Source organism: Chiroxiphia lanceolata, chromosome 27, assembly GCF_009829145.1.
Source record: "Chiroxiphia lanceolata isolate bChiLan1 chromosome 27, bChiLan1.pri, whole genome shotgun sequence".
NCBI classification, from domain to species: Eukaryota; Metazoa; Chordata; class Aves; order Passeriformes; family Pipridae; genus Chiroxiphia; species Chiroxiphia lanceolata.
In genome coordinates this window covers 5,704,559-5,719,536 of record NC_045663.1, presented here as the reverse complement: position 1 = coordinate 5,719,536, position 14,978 = coordinate 5,704,559, and positions in this window count along the sequence as shown.

Here is a 14,978-nt window from a genome sequence, read left to right as displayed (position 1 = left end):
CCTTGGGCACCTTGCAGGAGGGAAGGGAGAGGAGCAGGTTAGCGCTGCAGACCCCAAGGGAAGTGCAGGATCCCGCTCTGCCCCCCTGCCCCTCGTTCACCCCACCAATGTGCCTCACCCGGCACCAGTCAGCTCAACACAGGATCTTACCCAGCTATGAAGGACTCATCCTCTTCCCATCACACTTCATAGTGCAGAATATTTCCTCTCTCCTCCTGACGCAGGAGTTAAAAATCACCCCGGAAAATGCCCTTGAACTCTGAGCCTGGGGATGGTCACCCATCCATGGCATTAACATCTCTCCTCAGGTGTTGTTGCTGCCACACAACGCGTCCCCATCTCAACCCAGTCCTTGTCACCCCGTCTTCTCCTTCCTCTTCACTTTCTCTGTGACTCAGACCTTGCTGCCAGGAGGACTTCGCTGCTCTCTGTAGGCTGTGAGCTGCTTTTTGGGAGTGGACAACTTCACAGGAGTTGGTGTTCGTTGGCTCTGTTCTTCTTAGCTGTTCCTCAGCATCATCCCAAGGGCTGGAGCTTATCACCTTGTGGGAGCTCAGTCCTGGAGCACCAGCCCAGACCCTGGGTATTCCTGGAGTCCTGGGGCTTAGAGCAAAGGCACTGGGAGATGCCTCTTCACTTTGAATTTGATTTCCCTCTGAATACACTCCCATGAAAGCTCCATCCTCATTTCCCAGAGTTTCACACCTCAAGTGGGTTCTCCACTGCCATGACCCTCAGCCTGGCCTCTGGAAGTGGCAGAAGCTGCAGTGGCAAGTGAGATTCTAAAAATATTTGACCTTCTGCTTGCTTTTCTTCCCCATTCTGAAGTCTTCCCTATCCTCATTGAGAGCATAATTTCTCAGCAATCTTTTATTAATTTGAAAAAGTAAAAATTCTGTTCCTATTTGGATCATAAGTTATGTATTTGGCATATTTTTTTTCAGATCTTTGAGACCTTGGAGCTATTTTTGAAGCTGGTAGTTGGGTGCCAACCTTAGAGGTGTTTGGAAGCACCATCCGAATCCAAGCAGCTGAGTTTTGGTACAAAACAACGATAGAAATTCCCTGGAATTCAGTCCCTGGATGCAGTGTGGAAATAACCCATCTGGTTGTGCTTCTCTAGCCCTGCAGAATGAGCAGGTACGGGGTGACACCAAACAGGGACTGAGGTGACACCACTTGAGTGGCATCTCCGAAATCCTGAGGCACTGGTGGAAAACAGAGCTTCGGTTTCTTTGAAAATCCTTTCAGCTCTGAGCCTAAAGCAGGGAAGAGAAGTTTATCTTAACCCCACTCATCAGCTGATCATGTTCTTGAGGAGAAACAGCCAACTCCCTGTTTACACTGCGGGGAGCTGAGCAGCACCACCGTGTCCAGCAGAAACCAGGGGGTGTGCAGGGGTGTGAAGCTCCCACAGCTTCCTCTGCTGCTCTTCCCAAGAAGTTCAAAGGGAGAAAGCACAGGAGTGTAACACTAAGACAAACGAGCTCTTCTGTAACTCCTGCTCCAACCAGATAAACTGACTTGGGGGTGAACCTCCACCATTCTTTTACAACTGCGAGCTAACGATGCCCTCTTTAATCCAGGCTGGCTGGTTCCCAGAGCTGAGATCACGGCTACAGAAGTAAAATAAAAGAGATGGCAGGCAGATGGGTTTGAGCTCTGACTCTTCTTGCTCTTGCATCTCCATGTGCTTGTTCACACCACAGGGACTCTCCTCATCCCTGCTGCTTTGCATTACACTTTTACAGTGATGAAAGTTGGTTTTGCAGGGTGTAAAAAGAATCAGACTCAGGATGGTAAATCCCATCTCATGACTTGAGCAGAGATGGTTGAGAGATGGTGAAGGGATGGAGGAGACAGGAGACAGGAAAAGGAACAGAAAGATGGAAGCAGTAGTGCTGGATTGCTGCTCACGTCTCCTGCCAGCCTGGCTTACCTGTGATCTCTGGATGGACCAGCGCTGCTTCCACACGGCGAGATGAAGCGTCAGGAGCTCCAAGGATTCCAGCAGAGCTGGAGCAGCAACCTGCCCTGCCGCTCTAGCTCCGAAGGAGTGCCCACAGTGTGAGCTCACCAGGAGCAGCCGCCAGCAAATCCCCTCGCCCCGTCTCTAGGGAGAGCCTTGGGATGAGACTGGAGCCATGTGCACCCTCCAGGCAAGCCTGCCGGGCCCCCACAGGAAACATGTTGGCTGGAGGATTTATATGTGTGCACCCAGGTGGGCAGGGGCAGGGAGGGAGGGCAGGGAAGCATGAGCTGGAAGGGTTGGAACAGCAGAGGGTGGAAATGCAGCCTGGAATCACCGTGTGCCCCTGGGCGGGTTCACCTGCGCACGCGCACACGCCCCGATCCTGGCCCTGCTTTTCCCAGGGGAGGGACTGATCCCCAGAAACTCCTTACAGAGATGGATAAACCCCAATACAACACTTGTGACCAACAGTGAGGCGCTGCTGCTGTTTTTTTCAGACTTTAAATTCAAGTCACTTTTTCGCTTTTCAATTTATCCTCTGTTTTATTATCAAAAATAATGTTTCTATCAAATCACACTTCTTCTGGCTGGTTTAGTTTGGTATTTAGTTAAAGAATGATCTGAACAGGACACTTTTGGGTGGCTGCATTGTAAATATTTTCCTCCTGAACCTCATTCAGGCATTCAAGAAAATTGGCAGCAATTAAACTTTTTCCCCCGAATCAACATTTTCTAGAGTTGAGAAAGCTGTAGAGTTGAGAAAAGAAAAAATATGTTGCTTTCTTAAATATAAGACTTAATATTTGGTCAGTGCTTCCTGTTGGACCAGGGGAGACACCACATGCAGCATCACAGGGCAGGGTCAGATGAAGATCCAAGGAGTCCTTGTCCATGTGTTTCCTGAAGAGTAGGGATTTCTTTGCCCTGGGAATAGGCTCTTTGGGAAGCTTAGCCATTTATTTTGCTAATTTTGTGAAAAGGAGTATCCCTGATCTGCGTAACACCTCCTGAAGATGCCAGGGCTTACAAAAGCCTCCCAAATCCACATGCATTCGGAAATGAGAGGGTAATTAACCACTGAAGCAGCTTATGTTACAACATGGTGGAGCCTCCGTTACACTTCACTAAGTCCAGTCTGGGCATCCTTCTAGGACAGACTTGGAGCAGAAGATCCAAAGGGATTCTCAGTGAACTGCTCCCACCCCTGGATGGTCTCTCTGCCTTGTCTAAAGTGTGGAATTCTGAGGTGAATTTGTTTCTTATTCACTCACAACTCCTGAATGGACTGTACAAGTAGGAACTGAGTTTCTAGGCTGAGCGAAGCTCCCCTATTCCCCGGGGAATCTAAGTGAGAAGCAAGCGTTGACTTGCCCATCCTACTGAGAAGGGAAGCAAGGAATGGAGGCAGAGATGGATTTCAGAATAAGAACCCACACACATGATTCCTGGTCTGGTTGAACATGCTGGAAAAGAATGAGTTTTCCCATCCCAAAACCTCCGGCATTGTTGGTGTGAGCAAAGCATCCAAGCATCCCTGATACATCCTGTGTCACACAGGGAATAAATAACTGGGAAGGGATGTAATGGATCTGCATCTTCCCTGATTCATCAATAAGTAGGTCATAAAGAGAGGTTGATTTCCTGGTGAGTCCTCCTTCCCAGCTCCTGCTAATGTTTACATCCTCCTGCCTGTGGTCAAAAGGGCCTGGGATGCTGAGGATGCTGAGGATGCTGACATGGAGGTGGGTGGGCTAGGGAGAGGCAAGTACCCAGGGAGCACAGGGTGAAGCTTCTGGGCCTCAGATGAGTGTTACACAGAGACAGTGGGCACTGCTGAGGCTACTCCTTGAATCCTGGGGTCAGTTTTGGGCCTCTCATGACAAGAAAGACATTGAGGGGCTGGAGCGTGTCCAGAGAAGGGAATGGAACTGAGGAAGGGTCTGGAGCACCAGGAGTGGCTGAGGGAGCTGGGGCAGCTCAAGCTAGAGAAAAGGAGGCCCAAGGGGGACCTTCTGGCTCTGTAACTCCTTGACATGAGGGGGGAGCTGTGGGGGGGTCAGGCTCTGCTCCCAGGGAACAAGGGACAGGACAAGAGGAAACAGCCTCAAGCTGTGCCAGGAGAGATGTAGGTTGGATACTAGGGACATTTTTCTCAGGGAAAGGGTTGTAAAGCATTGGCACAGGGCAGTGGTGGAGTCAACATCCCTAGGAGAGTTCAAATGACGTGTTGGTGTGGCACCTGGGGACATGGTTTAGTGGTGAACGTGGTGCTGAGTTGATGGTTAGACTTGATGACCTTAAAGATCTTTTCCAGCCTTAACTATTCTGTAATTCTAATCCTCCCTGTGCTTAAAACTTCTTTCTCTCAAAGCTTCACTTGAACTCCTCACCTTGCTAAGACTTGCTGCCTCTTCTCCACCTTTCTTCTAACATGTGACATCTCAGCTCACTTCTCTCTGTGAGGGCCACTGACAAGTGGCATATCTCAGGGGCAGTACTGTCCTGTCCCCTTGGCTGGTCCCTTCCTGCTCCCTGGAACTGGTGCCCCCTTGCAAGACCCCACATCCCAGGCAACGTCCCAGGCTTTGTGCCATAGGACATGCTTTAGTCTGGAGAGCCTCATCCCAGCTCCTTTGCCTCTCTGTCGTCCCTCGGGCGGAGTCTGAGGGTCCCACTGGGACAGCTGAGATCAGGCAGTGGAATCACAGAATCACAGAACCATGGAATAGTTGGGGTTGGAAAGGACCTTAAAGCCCATCTTGTTCCACCCCCTGCCATGAGCAGGGACACCTTCCACTAGCCCAGGTTGCTCCAAGCCCTGCCCAAGCTGAGGGAAGGGACAGGGGCTTTCACAGGAGCTGAACCTCTGGTTCCAGTTGCCAGTGTTTTATAGCTTTATGCTCACAAGCTGTGGTGGGGAAGAGTCAGTTCTGCTGCTGGTACCAACAAAACAGGGAAACGGGGACTCTGGCAGGTGAGTTTGGGAGAATCCAGTTGCTTAACTTGAGGCTGGTCCTACCTGCCTCATCCTATGGCACCTTGATTGAAGTTTTCCACCTCAACTGCTGTGACAAGGGATTTTTTTAAAATACCATTGGGAGCAGTCGTGGTTCAGAGGCACATGTGGTTATTTATTGCCTGGGCTGGTGTGGGGCTGGGACTGTGGGCAGAGGGGCAGCAGCAGCCAGGGCAGGGAGGATGAGGTGGAGGTGCTGGTATCCCATATTCCTACTGCTGTTTGCTCAGCACTTGTGAGTCAGAGTGCTGCAGTGGAAGGAGACAAATGACTTTGCTCCATTGTCACAGCAAGGCTGAGGGAAGGGAAATCAGGCACTTTGGCTCCTTGCTACCCTACTACATCACCCTGTCCATGCTCAGGAAGGCCCTGAAGCCTCCTGGACATACTCCATCCCACTGCCACCTCCTTTGCTTTTGGTACATGACTTCAGCTCCAGGGATGCAATTTCGTGCTTCCAGGTATAAAAAACACAGTCAGGTGACCCAGGAGCCTTGCTAATGCTGAACAGTTAAATAATCCCTCTCATTCATGGCTCCACAGGGCAGGTATCATGTCCTGTGCTTGGCTGGGAAGCTGTTTAGCAGAATGTGGTCTGGAAGGAATAACAACAGCAGCAGGAGATGTGCTAATGTTGGATGTGCTTTGCAGAGCCAAATAGAAGCATTTGTCTCCATCGCTGCTGCAGAGCCCCCCGGGAGCAATGTACCCACTCCTGTTCACATCTGCAGAGCTGGAAATATCTGTGTTTCCTCATCAGGTAGGGTAGGGGCTCCAGGCAACCAAAAACCAGCAGCAGCAGCAGCAGCAGCGCAAAGCCAGATGCACCCCACGCGAGGTGTGGCTTTGGAGCTCCGAGTGCCTGAAACACCTGCTCTTTACAACACCATGGCCCTGCTCCTTGTGCAAGTCAGCCCCCACAGCAGTAGAGCACAAGCCTTGTCAGGCCCCAGAGGGTTGGTCTAGGGGTCCAGGAGAAATTCCCCACCAATCCATCATCATTGAGCAATCTCCCAGGCACTCCATTATCTTCACTCCAGGCAGGATGCCATTCCAGGCAACCCAAGAGGCTTTGTCAATGTGACCACCCCGTGCTTGTTTTGAAATACAGGCAGGTTTAAAGCAAGTGCCATAATTACTAATGGTGACAGCAATAACAGGAGTAGCTAAGGGACATTCTCCCAGCACTGTCATCTGTCACATGCAGCTCCAGCACAACCCTGTGTGCGTGGAGAGGCCTTGGCTTGTGCAACTCACCTGCTGGATGTGCAGGGCTGAGCAGAGACCTTCCCCATCCTCCCCTTCTTGTAGATGAAAATATGAGCTCTCTAAATAGAAGGGAGAAAAATCATCTTATTCTTGGCCCTACTGTAGCGGCACAACCAGGGCTTTCTCAGCCACAAGGGCTGCCTGGAGCCCTGGAAGGTTTTGGATTTAGCAGCCACAGAGCAGGGAGGCACCTCTTGCCACACCAAACTTCTGCACACAGCAATTTGTCAACTTTTCTTATTTCACAGAATGCTGCAGGAGTTTATCTCAAGCTTTTAAAGGTTATTTTTGTGGTCATATTCTGTGGAACAAGGTCCTGTATGATTAGATGCTGGCTGAAAAGTACCTCCTCTTCAAATCACAGAGTCACAGACTGGTTTGGGTGGGAAGGGACCTTGAAGCCCATCTCATCCCACCCCTTGCCATGGGCAGGGACACCTTTCACTATCCCAGGTTACTCCAAGCTCTGTCCAGCCTGGCCTTAAATGCTTCCAGGGATGGGGGATTTGCAGGAATGCTGATTCTGAAGAGATGTGCAAATGCAAGGGGATGAAGAGAAAGTTCCTGTTTGCTTGGACTGAGCCCACAGCTTCCCATCAGAGCTGGCAGGAGCTTGGCAGCACCCTGCAGGCAGGGAGATGTGTTATCCCACGTTGCAATCCTTCCCAGAGTGGCGCAAAGCCTTGGCAGGAGACCCCGAGGGTTTGTGCAAGTTCTGTGAGAGACTTGATAGCAGAGACTGCAACAAACCCTGGGAACCACAGACTTCATGCAAGGCTGTCTCTAAGTACTTGGGGGGAGACTCCCAGCCCCTCTATGCTCTGGTGGGCAGAGAGCAGGAAGGCTCCTCTGCTTCAGGAAGGGCAATTAGTACCTTTGTAAGCTCCCAGGAAGGCAGATGACAGGTTTGCCTCCTGCCCCATCTTCTGGTGGTCAGTGACTAAATACTTCCTTAGCTGGAGGTCCTGGATCATCATCTTTAACCAGTCAGGACAGGCTCATCCTGGACACGTTTATCTCAAGTTTTTAAAGGCTATTTTTGTGGTCATATTCAATGTCATCACGGTCCTGATTAATTAGGTGATGGCTGAAAAAGTACCTCCTCTTAGAATCACAGAATGATTTGAGTTGGAAGGGGCCTTATAACTCGTCTAGTGCCACCCCCTGCCATGGGCAGGGACACCTTCCACCAGCCCAAGTTGCTCCAAGCTCTGTCCAACCTGGCCTTGGACACTTCCAGGGACGGGGCAGCCACAGCTTCTCTGGGTAACCCGTGCCAGGGCCTCCCCACCCTCACAGGGAAGAATTCCTTCCCAATATCCCATGTAACCTGCCCTCTGGCAGTTTAAAACCACTGCCCCTCTTGCCTCCCTGCTGACTGATGGAAACCCTCCAGCTGGGTCACTTCTGGAGTGGGAAATTATATGTAGTTGTTCCCTGCTCCTGCCTCCAAGCCTGTTCTCTGCATTTCCCTACCACCTCCCCATCCCACCCTGCTCATTCCCAGTGCACATCTCTGTTTTTCAGTTTCTCACCTCTGTTCAAAAGAAACACATTCCATCCCAGGTGTTTTAAACCTCTGTCTGCCTATAAAAATAAAGGGAAACTGATATTTAACATGGTTTTTCTTTCGAAACCAGAAATTTGGTGTGAGTGTCTCAAGGGTAGACAGAGGGCTTGTTATAACAGTGACACAGTGACACTTAGAAGAGCCACTAGAAAAACTTCTTGGGAGAGTTTGTCACCTGAAATGGCAAAGCCTGGGAAGAGGTTTGGGCAGAGATGCCCCCAGCAGCTCTGGCAGGAGTGTCCCACTGGCTTCATCCCTGGTTTGGTGCCTGAAAACATGAGGAAAACCCTCTCCAGGCTCCTACACCTACTGCCTGGCACAAACCTCCCTCTCAGGTCCACGAGCAGGTGAGACCCCTCATAGCAGAACATCTCTTGTGATTGCAGCTATGTTTGTGTCCTCCTGGAGCTCTGAGCAGCCTCTGACCGTGTGCCTGTGCCTGGGCAGCGGGCACAGCTCAGCTGCCTGCGCAATGAAACATGGGCCTGTCAAGACCACGTCACTCTCCTGCAGATCCCATTCTTGATGGCCTTAAAAGAGGACTGGATACATCCCTGAAGGTGTTTTTCCCTCTGTACACATTCCATAGGAAGCTCCTGATGCCATCTGCAGGTTTGTGACAGCGCTGATCTATTGGCAAGGGTGTGCCCTTTTCCCAGGATTGCCCCAGGGACACAGGGAGTCACCAAACATGGAATCATGGAATTTTTTAGGTTGGAAAAGCCCTCTAAGGTCATTGAGTCCAATTGTCAACCCAGCACTGCTGAGCCCACCACCAAACCTTGTCCCCAGGTGCCACATCCACAAGTTGTTTGAACACTTCCAGGGATGGGGACTCTGCCACCTCCCAGGGCAATTTGTTCCAATACCTGAACACCCTTTCCTTGAAGGACTTTTTCCTGATAACCAATTTAAACCTCCCCTGGTGTAATTTGATGGGCAACCAGGCAACTGATGGGCCAAACTCTGGGGAAGAGATGATTGGGAAGGCTCATTCCATTGAACATCCATCCCTTCCCATACCTGCAGAGACATTTCCTTTATTCATTTAATAACTTCCTATTTCTTGACTATGTTGTTACACTTTTAATTTATGCCTTTCCCTGGAGGGACTAAAATCCATCTCTAACCGATAAAACCAATTCATCCTGAGTGTTTCAGAGTCTTCAGGCAACTCAGAGGCAAAGCTGAAGGGCCCAAAATAACCCCTGGCTGGTGCAATTCACTGGATTTCCTGCTTGCATCAGGATGGAGCTTGGCTCCAAAACAGCTCCAGGGTGTCAAATCAGCCCTGAGAGTCTGCAGCTGATCCAGCCACCCCATCCCAGCGCCAAAGGCACACAGGGGATGTTGTGAGACCAGGGCAGGTGCCATGTGGAGCTGTTCCCCAAGCCCAGCTGGACTCTGAGCAGCATCTTCCTGCCAGGGATCTGCCCACACCCTTGGAGACAGGGCAAGAGGGTTGCACAAGGCTGGTGGCAGAGGAGGAAGCTGCTCTGGGAACCCACCCTCCAGGCTAGGTCCTTGCCTACCTCCCCTGTTGTTGAGACTGGAAAACTGGGAGTGGGAACTGGGAGAGGGAGCCATCCCACCCACAGTGTGCCTCTCCCCATGGCACCTGTGAGACTGTTTCCCGAAGAGCAATGTTTCCCAAATCTTATTTTCACGTCCTGAAATCTCTTCAGGCAGTGAGAGGAGCACAACAACACCCTCACTCTGGAATTAGGGAGGTGATGGGTAGGAACTCCAGTTTGTCCAGGGATGTTCCTATTGCAATATTTGTCCTGCAAAAAAACCCAGAATATTAGCAAAAGCCTTGCAAATTAGGGGCAAGTGCAGCTCTGACCATCACAACAAACTGATTTTTCCTGCCTGTTCACAGAAATTCTCCAGATAATGTGCAGGAACAGGATTTTTAAGCCTGGAAGCAGGAGTTTTGCAGCATTGGAGCTGGGAGGTAACAGGGTGTGTAAGGCCAGGTCAGAGAAGAGAAAAACCTTGGGGCTCAGACATCTCTGGCCTCACTCACTGCACAGAAAGGTCACAAGCTGGCTGAGACCTGATGCAGTGAAAGCACAATCCAAGGGACAGGACAGGGTGATATCCCAAGGAGGAGCTGGGTATTGTATAAAACACCCACCCACAGCAGCAGGTGAGTTTTGTAAAAAAAAAAAAAATATTTTGGAGATATAAACCAAAATGTGGTGTCATTTGAGAATCCTACACACAGACTTCATACCTGTGTGCTTGTGTGTGTCGTGATCCTTCTGGACTGAGGTGCCCACAGCAGCTCTTGGGGGGTGAGGGATGTCCATGGGGGTCCCTGGAGCTGCCCATCCTAGCAGTTGAAGTATCATTTAATCCTAATCAGGGTGCATTTTGGGGCCTGAGGCCCCTGAAGTTCATTTCTCAACTGTGTTCCATGTCTGTCATAAGCTCTTTGGAACAGGTTTTCTTTATGGTCTCTCTGGGGTTGGGATCCAAAATCCTTCAGCTGTGCAAAGCAATAATTGCCATGATGGTTGTTCCTGGTCTTATCACTCGGTCTGGCTGAGCTGGGACACTTTGTACAGTTCGTAAAAACACTAATAACACTAATTAATTTTTACCAAGTTTTGCAAACAGCCTGGGGAGTGCTGGGGCAGCTGGAAATGGTAACAGCTCATGAGGAGTGAGGTGGGGACAGTGTTTACCTGGCCAAAGGAATCCCTGTCTCCTCAAATCCCACTCCAGGTACATCCTGCTGTCTCTCTCTCCTCTCCCTGTAGCTGGATCCATTCCCACCCTCTCTTTCCAAGGCACTAAATGCACTGGATATGATGCTTAATGATCTGGGAGAAGCTGGGCCCTGACTCTGTGCAGGGTGGTGACGGATCCATCCCTTCCTGCTGCACAGCTCAGCTTCCCTATTGGAAAGATGGGATAGGGATCTGCAAGGAGCCTCCAGATTTGCTCTGAGATAGGGGCTGGGTGTTGTTTTATGGTTTAAGGATGCCAGAATCCACAGCTAATTACTGCAGGGCAGAGAGGCAGGGGCTGAACATGAGCTGTGTGCCCAGGTGGCCAAGGAGGCCAATGGCATCTGGCCTGTGCCAGGAATAGTGTGGCCATGGGTCCAGGGCAGTGACTGTGCCCTGTGCTGGCACTGCTGAGGCACCTCCAACCCTGTGTCCAGTTCTGGGCCCCTCGTGATCAGAAGGACACTGAGGCGCTGGAGCTTGTCCAGGGAAGGGAACAGAGCTGGGGAAAGGGCTGGAGCAGCAGGAGCAGCTGAGGGAGCTGGGGGGGCTCAGCCTGGAGAAAAGGAGGCTCAGGGGGGACCTTCTGGCTCTGCAACCCCCTGACAGGAGGGGGAAGCCGGGGGGAGTCAGTCTTTTCCGGGGAACAAGGGACAGGATGAGAGGAAATGGCCTCAAGTTGTGCCATGGGAGGTTCAGGTTGGATATTAGGAAAAAGGTCTTTGCTAAAATAGTGATCAGGCACTGGCACAGGCTGGCCAGGGCAGTGGTGGAGTCCCCATCCCTGGAAGTGTTCAAACAACACGTGGATGTGGCATTTGAGGACGCGGATTAGTGGTGGTGGGTTGATGGTTGGACTCAACAACTCGTGTTTCAGACACTCCTCCCAAGTGTCTGCAGGGAGGCCGGTGTCACCCAAACCCTTCGGGCACCTCTGTCCTGCCCCAAAGCACAAAAAGCTGCCTGGAGGTCGCGGCCGAGGCTGGTGGAGCCCTGTCGGGAGCACCCGCATCGCCTCAAACCAGGACCTCTTTGCCCGGGGCCCTCAGCCACTCTCAGGCTCGCCTTCTGCAGAGGGGTTGGCCTGATTCGCCATTCCTCATTCCAGAGGTTTCCCGGGACTCCCCCGGGACCCCCCCGGGCTGCGCCGCGCCCCCCATGGCCGGGCCGGTGCTGCCACCTGCGGGCAGTGACAGCGCGGTGCAGCCGGGACAGGGGGGACACGGGGATCGGGGTGTGGGGGAAAGGGGATCAGGGTGTGGGGGAAAGGGGGGATCGAGGTGCGGGGGAAAGGGGGATCGGGGTGTGGGGGAAAGGGGTTTGGGGTGTGGGGGAAAGGGGGATCGGGATGTGGGGGGAAAGGGGATCAGGGTGTGGGGGAAAGGGGTTTGGGGTGTGGGGGAAAGGGGGATCGGGATGTGGGGGGAAAGGGGTTTGGGGTGTGGGGGGAAAAGGAAGATTGGGGTATGGGGGGAAAAGGGGGTTGGGGTATGGAAGGAGAGGAGGATTGGGGTACGAGGGGAAAGGGGCGATTGGGGTACAGGGAGAGAGGGGGAATTGGGGTACACGAGGAAAGGGGGAATCGAGATGCCAGGGAGAGAGGGAATTAGGGGAAATGGGGAAAGGGGGGATTGGGGTACAGGGGGAGAGGGTACCCATGGTGTGGGGGAGAGGAAGGATCAGGGTACAGGGAGAGAGGGGGGATTGGGCTACGAGGGATGAGGGGGGATTGGGGGAAATGGGGAAAGTGGGATCAGGGTATGGAGGAAGGGGGGATCAGGGTGAGGGGGAAGGGAGAATTGGGGTATGGGGGAAAGGGGGCATGGGGGTACATGGGGAAATGGGAGATTAGGATATGGGAGGACAGGGGGATTGGGGTACAGGGGGAGAGGTGGGACCAGGGCTACCAGGGGAAAGGGGGGATCAAGGTATGGGCAATCAGGGGAATCGGGGTGAGGTGGTAGAAGGGGGATTGGGGTACATGGGGAGAGGGTGATCAGGATACAGAGGAAGGGGGGATTGGAGTAAGTGGAGGGAAGCAGAGGTTGGGATACGAGGAAAAGAGGGGAAAGGGAGGATCAGGGTTCGGGGAGAGAGGTGGGATCGGGGTAAAGGGGTAGACGGGGGACCTAGGGGGGTGACGGGACCGGGGAGAGAGGGGGAATTGGGATATGGGGGGAAAAGGGCCACCCAGGGTGCGGGGGAAGAGGGGAGACTCAGGGCATGGGGGAAATGGGGATAGGGGTACAGGGGAAAAGGGGGGACCTGTGATACAGGGGGATAAGGGGGACCAGAGGTACCCTGGGAGTTTTAGATGCCCGATTTCCACCAGAGAAAGGAACAAACACGCAAATACATCTCCCAGACATCCACTACCGGCCGCAGCTTTAAAATCAATTCGGTGAAACCAGAGCAGGGTTTTTATTTGAACGTGAACATAAAGCTCAGCTCCCGAGAGAGTGGTGGCCCAGGGGAGGGGAGATAAAACCAGCCTGGGCCGGGAGGGGGGAGACACACCATTGTTTGCTACAAAGGACAGGAAACGAGCCTCAAAGGGGACATGAAAGAACCTTAAAACAAATGCAGATCAGCGAGGGGGGATCGCTGCGCTCATCTCCCAGCTGCGCTGCCCGGGGGCTGCAGAGCTGCTGCTGCGGCCGGGGGGGAGTGTCCGAGGGGGGATCAGGGGACCCCTCGGGGCCCGGGACCTGCTTTCCCTCCAGACTGAAGCCAAAAAGGGCCAGAGGAGCTTGGGATCACCCCGAAAAAGAGGGTCCCGGTTACGACTGGACTCGATTATCATAGAATCCCAAAATGGCTCGGGTAGGAAGGGACCTTACAACTCATCCAATTCTGTGGGCAGGGACAACTTCCACCAGATCAGGCTGCTCCAAGCCCCATCCAACCTGGCCTTGACCTTATGGCTGGACTCGATGATCTTTACAGGTCTTTTCCAACCTAAACCATCCCATGATTCATGGGATGAAAGTAAATTACTAATTTAACTTTGTATTATAATAATATAATAATTTATATGCATAAAATCCTAGAATGTTTTGGGTTGGAAAGGACCTTTAAAGGTCACCTGGTCCAACCCCCCCTGCAATGAGCATCAATTATCATCTCCAATTAGAATCAATGACCCACTAGCTGCTTCACCTGTGGGGATGTGACTGACCTGGGCAGAGCAGTAAGAGGATGTTCTTACCCCAGCCATGGGCTGCTCTCCTGCCCCTTCAGTGCCCCCAAAACACACCTGATCCTCCATTGCCTCTGCCCAACTCCACACTGGGCATTTTGGGGGGCTCCTTAGGAGCACACCCAGGAGGGGACACTGGTGTGGGAGCTCTCTGACATGGAGCTGGGCTGGAGAAACCGAGCCATGGTCAGCAAGGGAGGTCAAAGGGGTTCCAAAAATGCATTAAAGGCAATTTTTCTATGTGGAGATATCCCTTATCTGCTCTTAAAAGAGTGGGTTTGGTCCCTCCAGAGCTTGAACCCCTCTTCTGAGTGTCACCACTTCACTCTGCTCCTCCCAGTAAAACAAGGCTGGTGTTGGAGCCAACTGGCAAAACTGACCTGCAGAGGACCAGAAAAGCCATTTCCTCCCATACAAGGCAGGCCCGTGGCCTCCTGCCAGAGAGGACAATGAGGGACGACAGGGCCGGGCCCGCTGGCCCTCGTGTTCCTGTTTATTTGGAGCCTTGGTTGTGGATCAGAGAAGTTTCTCTGGCTGCTCTTTATGTTGATTTTTAATGAAGTTGCAGGCAGCAGTGCCCACATCCTGCAGGAATTTTCCTCCTGTGCCTGGTGTCATGGTGGGGGACCTTCCTGAGCCCTCAGCGAGTCCAACCAGCTCCATCACACCCTTTAAGGGCAGCTGGACCCGAGGCCACTGCCTGGGCCACGGGCTGTGCTTGCCCTGCTGACCCTCTCCTGCCCCTCTGACAGCAGTAGCATTCCCAGCTCTGGAGTTTGTGCCTGGCCAGGAAGAGCTCTGTGTGCTCCAGAAGGGAAAAACACCATCCCAGCCCCACAGTGTAGGGAGTTCCCGCTCTTATCTCGTCCTTCCCTCAGCCAAGAGCCCAATCAACACCCTGCCCTTATCAGCCATGGGCAGGAACAGCCTCTGCTGGGCTGGGAGAGGGGACCTGGGATGGGGATGGGAATGTGGGGATGGGAATGGGAATGTGCGGATGGGGATGGGAGCGTGGGGATGGGGATGGGAATGTGGCACCAGGGACAGGAACATGGTGCTGGGGATGGGAACGTGGGGATGGAGATGGGAATGTGGCACTGGGGTTGGGAACATAGGATCAGAGAATTGTTGAGGTTGGAAAAGCCCTTTGAAATCATCGGGTCCAACCATTAACCCAACACTGCCAAGGCCACCCCTAACCCACATCCCCAAGT